Raw genomic sequence first — 12,346 nt, 5'->3', positions numbered from 1 at the left:
CATAAGCTCCTGTTGATACTCAGCCAACATGACCTCCACTTTACGGAACGTGACCTTATTCAAAGTTTTCAGCACATATTTAAGGCGCTTGAGCTTGGCCATGACCGTGTAAATAGGACAAGAGATACTGCAATCTTGTTCCCAAGAACCACGGACAACATCTAAAAAATCGGGGTGTAAAACCCACATGTGTAGGAACCTGAAGGAATGCTGCCGTTGCGTCTGAAGTTTCTGGCATTTCAAAAGAAGGGGAGAGTGATCCGAAGTAACTCTAGGAAGAGCATGAGTATGAACAGAGTCCCAAAGGTCAGCAAAATGGGTAGAGAACAAGGCTCTATCCAGAATAGACTCCACATGACGTGGCATAAATCTACGACCAGACCAAGTGAATTTAAGCCCCGTAGAAGGGGCCTCAATAAGCTCAGAGGCATCAATGAAATCACGAAATTCTCGACAAGCTGTGGAGTTAGGTTGACAAGAACTGAGACGCTCATGAGCTCCTTTCACGGCATTAAAATCCCCCAACAACATGGTGTTTCTGTCCAAATAATTTAAGAGATCAATCCAGAGATTCCGACGCTGAATATGACAATTTGCACCATGAATGATGCCAATCCTGAAAGTGAGCTGACGCCAAACGCAGTCCGAAATAATCACCTGCTCGGAGGAAAAAACAATGCTAATTGAGACATCAGGATGAGAAAGGAGCCAAATGTTAGGCTTCATGTTATTTCTAGAATTCTGGAACTGAGCCACCATATTCAAAGAATTCCAAAAAGCTAATGGAGTCTTAGAAAGATCAGATTTAGGTTCCAAAATACCCAAAATAATAGGAGAGAAAGAAGCACAATGCTCCTTGATAATACGTTTGGATTCCTCCGTAAACCCACGGATATTCCAAACAAAAATATTCATGAGAAATTAAACAAGGTACGTGGAGTGAAGATCCCCCTTCTCCACTTCGTCTGCCCATCTTCCTGCTGCAACATTGGACATCGTTGTAGAGCTATCTGCTCTTCCCTTATCAATAATAAAATCCCTAGGGGTTTGCCCAGCGTCAAACGCCGACTTTAAGCGATTATTGATTAGATCCACCGACTTTGGGTTCGGGTTAACCTTCTGTTCAGCTTTCCTCAAACGTCCCTTGATACTATCATCCAAAATCGGAACCTGCTTCTTACCCCCACCAGCCGGCCTTCCCCTTTTCTTAGGCTCAGAAACCATCTTAACAACTTGCTGTATCTTCATCGATTTCTCCATCTCAGCCAACGCAGTCTCTTTAGATTGTCTAGAGGTAGATGTGTTGTCCTTATAATCAGCAGATGGCAAAACTCTGCTATTAATGCACTGCTCCGTAACCTTCTCTTCCAAGTTATGAGCTTCCATGGAATTAGTATCAATATACTCCTCCACCGAATCATCCTCACTGCCATACTCCAAGCGGTCAGCCTCATTAAATGATCGGTTGCTTTTTTCCGCCAAGACCCCATCCTCACAAGGTACCATCATGGCTTCTAATAAATCAGGACCATAAGCATTAAGTCCTAAGCTCGCTCCTTTCTCACCATCCTCGACGTCATCCTGAGCTTCCACAAGATCCTCCCCTTCAACACCACCCAGGATGCCAAACTGATTAGTGCCAGGAGCCGACGCCTGCTCCTTCTCCTTGGGCTGCCAATTGCTAACTTTTTTTGGTTGTGAAAACTCGTTGTTTCCCTTTTCCGCCGCAGCAGCGATGTCTTTATAAGCAGTTTTATCATCCTTTTTTCCAATGACTTCTTGTTGTTTGGTCTTGACACGTTTGCATTTATCCACAGAATGTCCCGTGATCCTACAATGAGAACAATAATAAGGCAATTGTTCATAAACGAACTCAACATAGAACGAGGTGACATCACAGTCAATGGTCATAGACTCCACTAAGGGATGAGCCAAGTCAATTTCAACAAGTAAACGAGCAAAACTTCCCACTTCTCTGTTAGCCAAGGCCCCGTCAAGCTTAATCGGGAATCCCAACGTTCGTCCAATAGCAGCAAACACCTCCGGATGCCAGTACTCCACCGGCATGTTATATATTCTAACCCACACCTGACAAAGGGAAGAAATTTCCTTGTGCGGATCAAAGTTAAGAATCCATTCACTGATGTGTGTATTTTAGCTACTTAGTTTGGTGTGTGTTTCGTCATTATTTTATATGATTTTACATGGTTTGTTACATTTTGGCGCAGGAATTTGATGGAATGGAGATGGATGCTAGTAGATATCAAGAAATAATGAAAGTCGAGAAATTTGATGAAGAAGTTGATGATTTTTGGAGGAGTTTAGAGATTTGGCTTTGGAGCTAATTATTTTATAATTAATTAAGCCAAATATTCTTATGTTAATTTTTAATCTTTTGGAGCCTTTTTTTTTTGTAAGGGCCGAAGCCCATTTTATTGGGAGAGGCACGACTACTTAGGGAATCCTAATTCCCGTAGTTTTTGCTAGATATATATATTAGTTGTTAGGTTAGGAAGCGGGGAGTTTTTGATTAAAAAATTAGCACTAGGTTTATTTGCTTTTAATTGATTCAGCCGCAAGTTTAAATTGATTAGGAGTAGGGGTTGACTTTTAAAAACAAAAAGACAATTTGATTAGTTTGAGAATTATTGCTTTCGTTTCCTTAAGTTCAGTTTTAGGATTTTAGTTTGATTATTCTTTGTTTTGTGAATTGAGAGCGGCGGCTGGATCTTCAACTTTGTGGCAGTAGACGATTTCCTTTTAATTCCAATTGTGGTGACTTCTTTTATTTTCTTGCAATTTATTTTATCGTTCTATGTTCATCTTTATTTATTTTATTGTGTTTAGTTTGATTATGAGTAGCTAAGCTTTTTAATTCGGCGAGAATAATGAAACACTAATTTATTAATCTGTGAAACCTAATTTGTTTTAAAATTGGTTCCTATTGATTTTGATTAATTCCTAGGGTTCCAAGATAATTCTGATTTTATTTAAGTCTGATCAACTTAAGTTTAATTGGATTACAGTCAATTAGTTCCTGCCAATCCATAATTGTTGGAATAGGGCTGATTAGTGATAAAACTACCATTTTCGTAGTAGGAATTAATTGGTATATTAATTATTACTAGCGTATCTAGGATAATTGATATAAATTGGATTCCTTCATCTTAATGCTATTAGAATATTAAATCTAGGTCTGGCGTCTCCAGCTAGGTTATATTTTAATAAGGGAAATAAGCAGGTCTGGCGTCTCCAGCTGTTTATCGACACAGTAAGTAGGAATTGGGGTACGTCCGTTGCGTTTCACGGTATCCTATAACTGGTTGGTTGATAGAGATTAATTAATCTTTGCGTCGATGATCAGAGCTTTGAATTAGTGTGGATTTATTTGAGCCGAATTACCTTTTTAATTGATTTAATTCAAGAGTCTTTTATTTGATTTAATTTGCTTTTCTTAGTTAATTAATATTTCTCCAAAATTAAGGCGTGGTGGCATCACCAAAAATATAGATTTTAGGGAATTGAATGATTTTATCTGCTCTCTGTGGGATCGACCCTGCTTGTCATTATACTAATTAGTTTTTGATAATTCTGCAGGAATTATTTTGGTGGTTGGCGACGTCCACCAAATTGGCGCCGTTGCCGGGGAGCTGTGTTAATTAATTCTTTTCCCTTTGTCTATTTTTTTTTTTCCTTGTTTATGAGCAGATCGTCCAAGCCGAACCTTCTCTACGATAGTGAAATTGAGAAGACCGCGAAGAAGCTAAGGAAGGAGGCAAGGGCGAGGAAGCTACTGGATCTGCTGGATTCGCAGGCTGACTTTCCCGTTCGATCGGAGCAGTTTGTCGAGGAGAAACCCGGTTCTGTCGCTGCTGAAGAGGTTCCGTTTGCCCAAACAGACCACGACTCAGAGACAGAATCAGACTTTGAAGAAGAAACCGACTCAATTTCGGTTGCAAGTACTGAGAGTGACATGGCTGACGATCCGAGACTGTGCGATCTCTCCAGCCACGAGGCCGATGACCCACCCACTCCCATTCAGATGCCGGCAGCTGCTACCGGTATTGAGATCAAGCTTGGACTGCTTAATGTTCTCCCGAAATACTATGTCAAGAAGGGAGAAGATCCGTACAATTTTTTGAGCGAATTCATCAAGATTTGCAAAGTCCAGAAACGCCCCACGGGGATTACGGAGGAGCACTTTAGATTGGCGGCATTCCCCTTCACCATGACAGCAGAGGCGAACTCTTGGTTCGCGAGTCTTCCTCCCAATTCTATCACTACGTGGGCAGAGATGAAAAAGCTATTTCTGGAGCATTTTTTCCCTCCCACCAAGACGAATGCGCTGAAGAAAGAAATTAGTGGAGTGAAGCAGGAGTACGACGAGTCATTGAGCATATACTGGACTCGATTCAGGAGATTGGTGGACAGTTGCCCCAACCATAAGTTTTCGGATGGGGATTTGCTGCAGTACTTCTATCAGGGGATGACCGTGGATACTAAAAACCTTGTGAATTCATCAAGTGGAGGAGGGTTTTCCCAAAACACGGTGAGTGAAGCCAAAAAATTAATTCAACACTTGGTGGAAGCTACGAGGGAATATGATGAGCCACGCATTCAAATGCTCAAGAAAGCTGCGCAAGCAAGCTCCTCAAATTTGGATGACAAGTTAGAAGAGAGATTGGGAAGGATGGAGAGAATGCTAAGCACTGTGGTGGAGAAAGTGGCGAGCGCTGGACAACCGACGGAAAAACCATGTGGAGCGTGTGGAAACTTTGGCCATACGAGCTTGCAGTGCACAGGGGGTGAGGAAGAATATCAAGCTCAAGCGAATTCTTCCCATAATTTTTATAGTTGTGACGCGCCACTACCCCATTTGCCCAAACGGGACCAGTACGCGAACAATCACAATGCTCCATGGAAGAATCATCCCAATTTCCGATGGAGAGATCCTGAGCCGAAGCAACCACCAACGATGCAGCAGCCACAGCAGCAAAACTACCGTCCTCCACATCAAAGGACGGGGTATCAAGCTCCACAAGCTCAGCAACATCCTCCCGAGAAGCAAGGCAAGTCACTTGAGGAGATGATGGCGGATTTGATAGGCAACCAGCAATTTCTGCAAAATAATGTGCAACAGCTTCAACAATCTCAAGCCGAGCAGAAGGTGCAGATTGAGGGGTTGGCTCGTCAAGTGTCTCAACTCGCAACTTCCGTGAATCAACTCAAGGGCCATCAAGGCAAATTGCCATCGCAAGTCCAAGTGAATCCTCAGGAAAGTGTGAACTTGATCACCTTGAGAAGTGGCAAAGAATTGGATGAACCACCAATCAAGAAAGTGGAAAAAGCTCGAGAAGGCGAATCTGGCGAGAGCAACTGTTTGCCCAAACAGAACGATTCTGAAGAACTAGTGCTCACTGGAGGTCAATCTGGAAATACGTCTCGTTTGCCCAAACAGGACAGTGAGTCCGAAGCTGTGCAGAAAGGAAGGGAGGCAGAACGAGAAAGTGTTGAAGATGATTCGACCAAGGAGGAACCAATACTGAGCCTCCGCGATCCTAAGTTTGTGCCACCAGTACCATTCCCAAGAAGGTTAGCAAGGAAGAAGCCTGAGGAAGAGATCAATGACTTCATGAAGATATTTGGAAAGTTGGAGATTAATCTTCCTTTCCTCCAAGCACTCAAACTCCCTCATCTGAGCAAGTTTTTGAAGGATTTCATCGATGGAAAGTCTAAGAAATCTGGAAAGATTGTGATGGGCGAGAACGTGTCAGCAGTGATACGAAAAGAGTTGCCGCCCAAATGCAAAGATCCAGGTATGTTTTCTCTGCCATGTTTCATCGGTGATACTAAGATTGAGCATGCTATGTGTGATCTAGGAGCTTCTATTAATGTCATGCCCTTAGCTGTTTATAATAACCTAATTGGTGTGAAGTTGGTGGCTACTAAGGTGGTGATTCAGTTGGCTGATGGGTCACGTGTTCATCCTGAGGGTCTTCTAGAGAATGTTCTTGTAAAGGTGCATGATTTTGTTTATCCTGCTGACTTTTATGTGGTGAAGATGAGTGGTATGCAATCGAAAGAGTCAGCTGGTGTTCTGTTAGGCCGTCCTTTCTTAAGGACCACTAGGGCACTCATTGATGTTTATAGTGGTACTATTTGTTTGGATTATCATGGAGAGAAGTTCACTTTCAATATTGATGATACCATGAAAAATCCTCTTGTTGTTAAAACTGTTTGTGCCACTAACATTACTGACCCTTCTGTCCAAGAACATCTTGAGACTAAATCTGTGCAGGACAAGTTGGAACCGACCTTGATCAAAAGAGCAACTGGTCTTGATGCTCGTGGGATGAACAATGAAGAAGTCAAAGAATCTACCAAGTCTCTTCATGCTCACTCGAAATTGGCAGATTCTGGAAATACGTTCTGTTTGCCCAAACAGGACAAAATTCTTCATGATGACCCGAAATTCACAGGTTCTGGACATACGGTTCGTTTGCCCAGACGGAAGCCACGTTATAGAACTCTGCATTTTAATGTGGAACCACCCGACTTAAAAGATAAGTGTGAGGAGGAACTCCGTTTGGAAGCCTATAATACCAACATGGGGTATGCAGATCTAATAGCGATAGCTTATCACAAGCATCGATTCTGGAGAACATTTGAAGTCGGTGAAAAGGTTCAATTCATGCTTGGAAGTCTATGGATAGGTCCTTTTGAGATACAGTCTGTTTGGCCAGACGGACCAGTGGAGATTAAGAGTTTGGCTACGGCAAAGACGTTTGTAGTCAACTATCACAAGTTGGAGCCATATTGCGATGCATCTCATATGACAACAGTGGAAGAAATTCCATTGTCACCTCAGACGAGATTCTGATTGCATCAACAGTCGAGCCGACGACGTTAAATAATGGCGCTTATCGGGAGGCAACCCGATTTTCTTTCCCTTTGTTTCTCCCGTTTTGTTTTTCTTTTTCTTTATTTCTGCTTCGTTCAGTTTTAATTCCCTTTCTTTAGATTTAATTTTAATTTCAGTTTAAAAAAAAAAAAAAAAAGATCGATGGGAACTTGGCAGCCCTACAAGAGAGCATTGCGAACTTGAGCGCCACCATTCGACAGGAGATGAGGCGGCAGCGCACACGGTGACTTCCTTCCTTTTCTTGTTTTGTTTCGCATTTTTTTGTGTTGTCTTTGTGTTTTTTGTTTAGTTGTGCGTTTGTCTGCTCCTTGCTTATGCTTTGTTTTGTTTGCTTGAGGGCAAGCAAAATCTAAGTGTGAGGGGGCGTCTTTGAGCTTGTCTTCTGTTGAGTCCGTGTTTATGCCGTTTTGTGTGTTGTGAGCCTTGTGATTGTTGAAGTATTAGTGATACGCATGCTGCCCGGTTGAGTTGTGTGATGAACTTGAGGTTTGATACTTGAGATTTGGGATTTTGAGATTGAGAATTTTGTGTTTTTGTTGGATGAAATTTGGAATGACAAATAAGAGTAACAATGAGTAAAAAGCCACATATAAGTGAGAATTGAGCTTACTAGAGTAGAGCACTCTCTACTAATTTTCTTTTTGAGTGGTTTGTTATTCATGAAGTTGTGATATGTTGTGAGTGATTGGTGATGCATGATAGAAGGCACTAGGGTAGCCTTTTGGCCTGCTTTTGAATTCCTACCGAACATTAACCCCTAGTGAGCCGTGTTTGAAGCCTTGACCATGTTCTTTCTTATTAGTCACTAAATAATTAAGTCAAGGCCTGTTTTGGACTTTCTCTTTGGCCCAGTGATGCATGTCTAATTCTGAACTTCATTCCATTCATTACTAGAGTGTCACGACCGGTCCTAATTAAGGATAATTAAGCCGGGGAAACCGTGACTAATGGAGGGAGATTAGAAACGGGGTAGAAAGGGAATAATTAAACAAAGAAGAATCACATTTCATAATTTAACAAAAGGAATATTTATAATATAACAGAAGTTTAGTCGTATAGACTCAAATAACTAGTAAGTTCAGATATCTCTGACTTAGCCAAATAAACATAAAACTTCTGAGTGCGCAGCGGAATATGATTCTGATTACATGTATGAAGACATGTAACCCTAGAGTTCATTAATACATAATAAGACAAAAGAATCCCGCTCGTCACTTCATCACCATCGGCAGCTGCTCAACCTGCACATTTAGAAATATATGCAGGGCTTGAGTACAAAAGTACTCAGTGGGCACGTATGCCTAAGTATAAAATACATGCTTCAAAACTGTAAATTGTCATGCCATAATTAAACAGTACAGCAAGGGAGTTTTTCGCTAAAAGGCCCAAGCTTACTAAATTCATTTGTGATTCTTAAAGTTCGACTGCAGTCTAAGTTCTCTTGTAATCTATCATATCTGGAACTTTGTGCCGGAGAGGTGGCCACCTCTCACGGTCACTTGACCGGCCAACCCGCTAGATGACTCACGGTCACTGGTGTACACTAGTCCTGGCAGGATAGCTATCAACTGCTCAGGACCCGAATTCGATTGCATAATAAAAGTCACATCAGATAGATATCATACTGAAATTTAAATATTTTATGGCAAGACAATATTTGAAATAACTTCAATTAATTTAATCATGAGATAACTTGCTTGAACGTAACATTTAAACTCATTTGATATATATGAAAGTAATGCCCACCTGATATAAACTTTCTGTGGTACAGTAGTTCCTTGACTGATTATTAATCTCGTGCTTGACCTTTATTACGAGAATATAAATAAGATACTGCTCAAGTAAAATCCTCAAATAATGAGAATACAGAATTAACTATGCATGATCTATATGCATGAATTATTATTCTGAGATAATAATCTGGAAGGTTCTATTATAAATCCAGGCTATCGGATAAAACTAAGTCTCGTCTCATGGAACCGGATAATTAACTAAAATTAATCTATTCTCTTCAGGATGTTATACTCCACTGATTAAATAATCTTACTCGAGGTAATCGATAGAAAAGATATAAATAAAAACTTCGACTTATTCGCTTTATAACCTCATAATTAATCGGGCTAAAAAAAAATAGGAACAAGTAATGTTATAAAATTAAATAATTAAAAGGCTCAACATAAGGCAGCCTAATAATTAATTAAATAGAATTGGCTTGAATAATTAACATGAGAGGCCCAATTGAAATAATTCATCGGCTCAAGTAATTAAATAAATCTTGTCTCAATAAATAAATAATTTGATTAGCTGGGCTCAATTAAATAAATCAAACGAGGTCCAACGAAGATAATATAACAGCCCAATAAAATAAAATAAATGGGCTTCAATTTAAATAAATTCGGCCCAAAGAGAAATAATAAAGGCCCATCTGAGTAAAATAAATAAGGCCCAACTGAAATGATACAGCAGCCCAAATATGTGAATAATTAAAGGCCCATATAAATAAATTAAGAGGCCCAATCAGTAATTATAATCGGCCCATATAAATAAAATCAGAGGCCCAATTCATAATTAAAATCGGCCCAATTACAATAAATACAACAAGGCCCAAAAATAGATAATTATGAAGCCCAAAGAAAATAAAGGCCCAAATTTTCGGCCCAAATCAATTAAATAACAAGCCCATTAAACTAAAGCCCAAGGAAATAATTGAATTAGGCCCAACTTAATTAAATTAAAGCCCAAAACAAATTGAAGAGCCCAACTCCAAATTGACTCGGTTCTCTCTCTCAGCAATAATACACTCATCTCTCTCTCTCTCGGTTGGAGCCGATACTCTCCCTCGCCGCACAAGACTTCTCCCTCTCTCTCGCCCGTCCTTTCTCTTCGCGAGCTTCGCTGCGAATTGCTCCGGCGACTGCAGCAGCTAAGCTGCCGCCAACCGAGACTTCGATCGAAGCAGCCGCCAAACTGCCAAGGTCGCCGTTTGAAACTCTTTTCCGTCTCCAAGGTCCACCGCCGCCGCCGCGGAACCGGCGACTCAGTCGGCGCCGGTTGCACCTGCCTCTCTTTCTCCCCGTCTCTAACGTGAAGGGGATCGAAAGCTCTAAATATCCCCTGAAATTTCAGATCGGTTTTCTCCCTCAAATCCGATCTGTCTTCCTTCTCCGGTTACACCGCTGCCGCCTGCTCCGAGCGGCGTCGACTGTCGACGCGTCAAAGCCCCGGCGCTGTCCTCTCTTTCGGCCCTCCGACTCAACTCCGGCAAAGCAGCCCGTCGTCGCTGCAACTGGAAGGTCGGGAGATTCGCCGTGTCGCTGCTTCGATCCGCCACCGCCTTGAGCTATCGCCGTTGTCTGGAGCTGCTGCTGTTTCACCGGAGTCGCGGCTTGCTGGAGGAGCGCCGCCGCCTGCCGCTGCTGTTGGCCAGCCTTCTTCCTATCTCTCCCTCTCGATCCGGCCTCAGCCGAAGCGGGTGCCGCCGCCGCTGCCGTCTGTGGTTCTGCCGCCATCTCCCCCGTCCATTTCAATCGGCGGTTCAGCGTCGTTGCTCCATTCGCGATGCTGCAGTTGCTGTAACACGATTCTCGCCGAGGCAGTAAGAGCTGTCGCCGTCGTCGCCATCGTCTTGGCTCGACCGAACAGGCAGCCATCCTCACTTCCTAAAGCTAAGTTCCAAATCTCCGTTTCTTTCTTTTCGTTGCGTGATTGAGTTTCGATACGAACATAAATTTCCTCGAGTAAGAATCTAGTACTTAGCATTCTATGTGTAAGCATACTGTAGCAAGCCTATATTCGATTCATGAGCTAAGGTATTCTCTTTCTTTTTGTCTGTGGAGTCTGATTTCATATGCATAAGCTGATCATGCTTTGGTTATGTCGCCTATCATGCTTGAATGCAGTAATGTGTGATGGAAAACAATATATGGGCTAAGCAATACCTTGAAATGTGTTGTTGGTTAAATATTGTTGTTTGTTGAACTGGAGTAACTGAACTTAAGGTTCCTGGCAAAGAGGAAATGAATGATTCTTGTTTTAATGCAGGTGCTAATCAAATGGAATGAAATCATTGAAGCTCAGCCTTACCTTGAGATCTTAGCAGAATGAATTGGGGCTGCTCTTCAATATTTTTTTTCGGTGAAATGAAGTGAGATTGAGAGCTGTTTGTTGGCTGGGGTTGATACTAATAATTCATTGGTGAAGAATTGAGTGTAGTGGTGGGGGAAAAAGAAAGAAAAACATAATGATAGTGGTGTGGGAACAAAGTTTAATGGAAAGAAAAAGAGAAGAAAAAGAAAGGAAAAAAAATTGTAGAGGAGAATTATTGATGTATTTTCTCTGACTCGGTGATTCTGTAACTGTAAAGTGAATCACGTGCTCATATTTGCTTGTACTGTTTATTTAAATAAATCTCGATTTCGACATGTGATATCTCGCTAAAATCGATAAGTTATAAAATGAATCTAAATTAAATCCGTAGATTTAATTTGTTCGTTGTCTTGATATTTAAATTAAATCCGCAGATTTAATTAACTCACGAGTCGGAAATAATCCACGACTTGAGTAAAAATAAATTCTAATTCCATCTCACTTAAATAAATAACGTGACTTTGCTAAGTCAGTTATAACTCTGAAATAATATCATTGATTGTTTTAACAATATAAATTCAGGATCATAAGCTGAATTCATATCAGGATAATAACCGTTTTCATTCACTGATGAATAAAAATAAACACTCATAACTGGATTCAAAATATATAAAAGAGTGGGTCATTACATACTACCCCTCTTAACAAAAATTTCGTCCCGAAATTTGCATATTTCTTCTAAAACAGTTCGGGGTATTTATCCTTCATTTTGTCTTCAAGCTCCCACGTGGCTTCCTCTTGTCCGTGGTGTCTCCATAAGACTTTCACTGATGTGATTGCCTTATTCCTGAGTTGTTGTACTTTTCGATCTAGAATGGCTTCTGGTCTCTCTTCATAACTTAAGTCTGGGCAAAGGATCATCTCTTCTTGGTGGATTATGTGCTTTGGATCGAAAACGTATTTTCTGAGTTGTGATACGTGGAAAACATTGTGAACGTTTCCAAAGCTTGGCGGTAACGCCAACCTATAGGCTACTGGGCCTATTCTCTCCAAAATCTCATAAGGTCCTACGAATCGGGGCCTAAGTTTTCCCTTGACACCAAACCTAGTTATCCCCTTGGTAGGAGATACCTTTAGGAAGACCTTGTCTCCTATTTCAAAACATAACTCAGTTCGACGTGCATCAGCGTAAGATTTCTGTCTATCTTGTGCCTCTTTTATTCGCCCTCTGATCTGGCGGACTATCTCAACCATCTCGTTTACCATGTCTGGTCCTAAAACTTTTCTCTCACCCACTTCATCCCAATAAAGCGGTGATCTACATTTTCTTCCATATAA

The 12,346-nt window shown here is 41.2% G+C and overlaps 1 long non-coding RNA gene across 1 annotated transcript; it reads right to left on the bottom strand.

Annotated features, from left to right (window-relative positions):
- Positions 1-7,926: 7,926 nt before the first annotated feature.
- LOC130995596 (uncharacterized) lies at positions 7,927-11,381 on the bottom strand. Its single transcript, XR_009092213.1, has 4 exons — positions 11,006-11,381; positions 10,861-10,924; positions 8,669-8,728; positions 7,927-8,163 (listed from the first exon to the last, which is right to left on the bottom strand). It is a non-coding gene; the product is annotated as an uncharacterized LOC130995596 (long non-coding RNA).
- Between the last annotated feature and the right edge of the window lie 965 nt (positions 11,382-12,346).

This window comes from Salvia miltiorrhiza, chromosome 7, assembly GCF_028751815.1.
Source record: "Salvia miltiorrhiza cultivar Shanhuang (shh) chromosome 7, IMPLAD_Smil_shh, whole genome shotgun sequence".
In the NCBI taxonomy this organism is placed as follows: domain Eukaryota; kingdom Viridiplantae; phylum Streptophyta; class Magnoliopsida; order Lamiales; family Lamiaceae; genus Salvia; species Salvia miltiorrhiza.
This window is presented reverse-complemented; position numbering and strand designations above follow the sequence as displayed.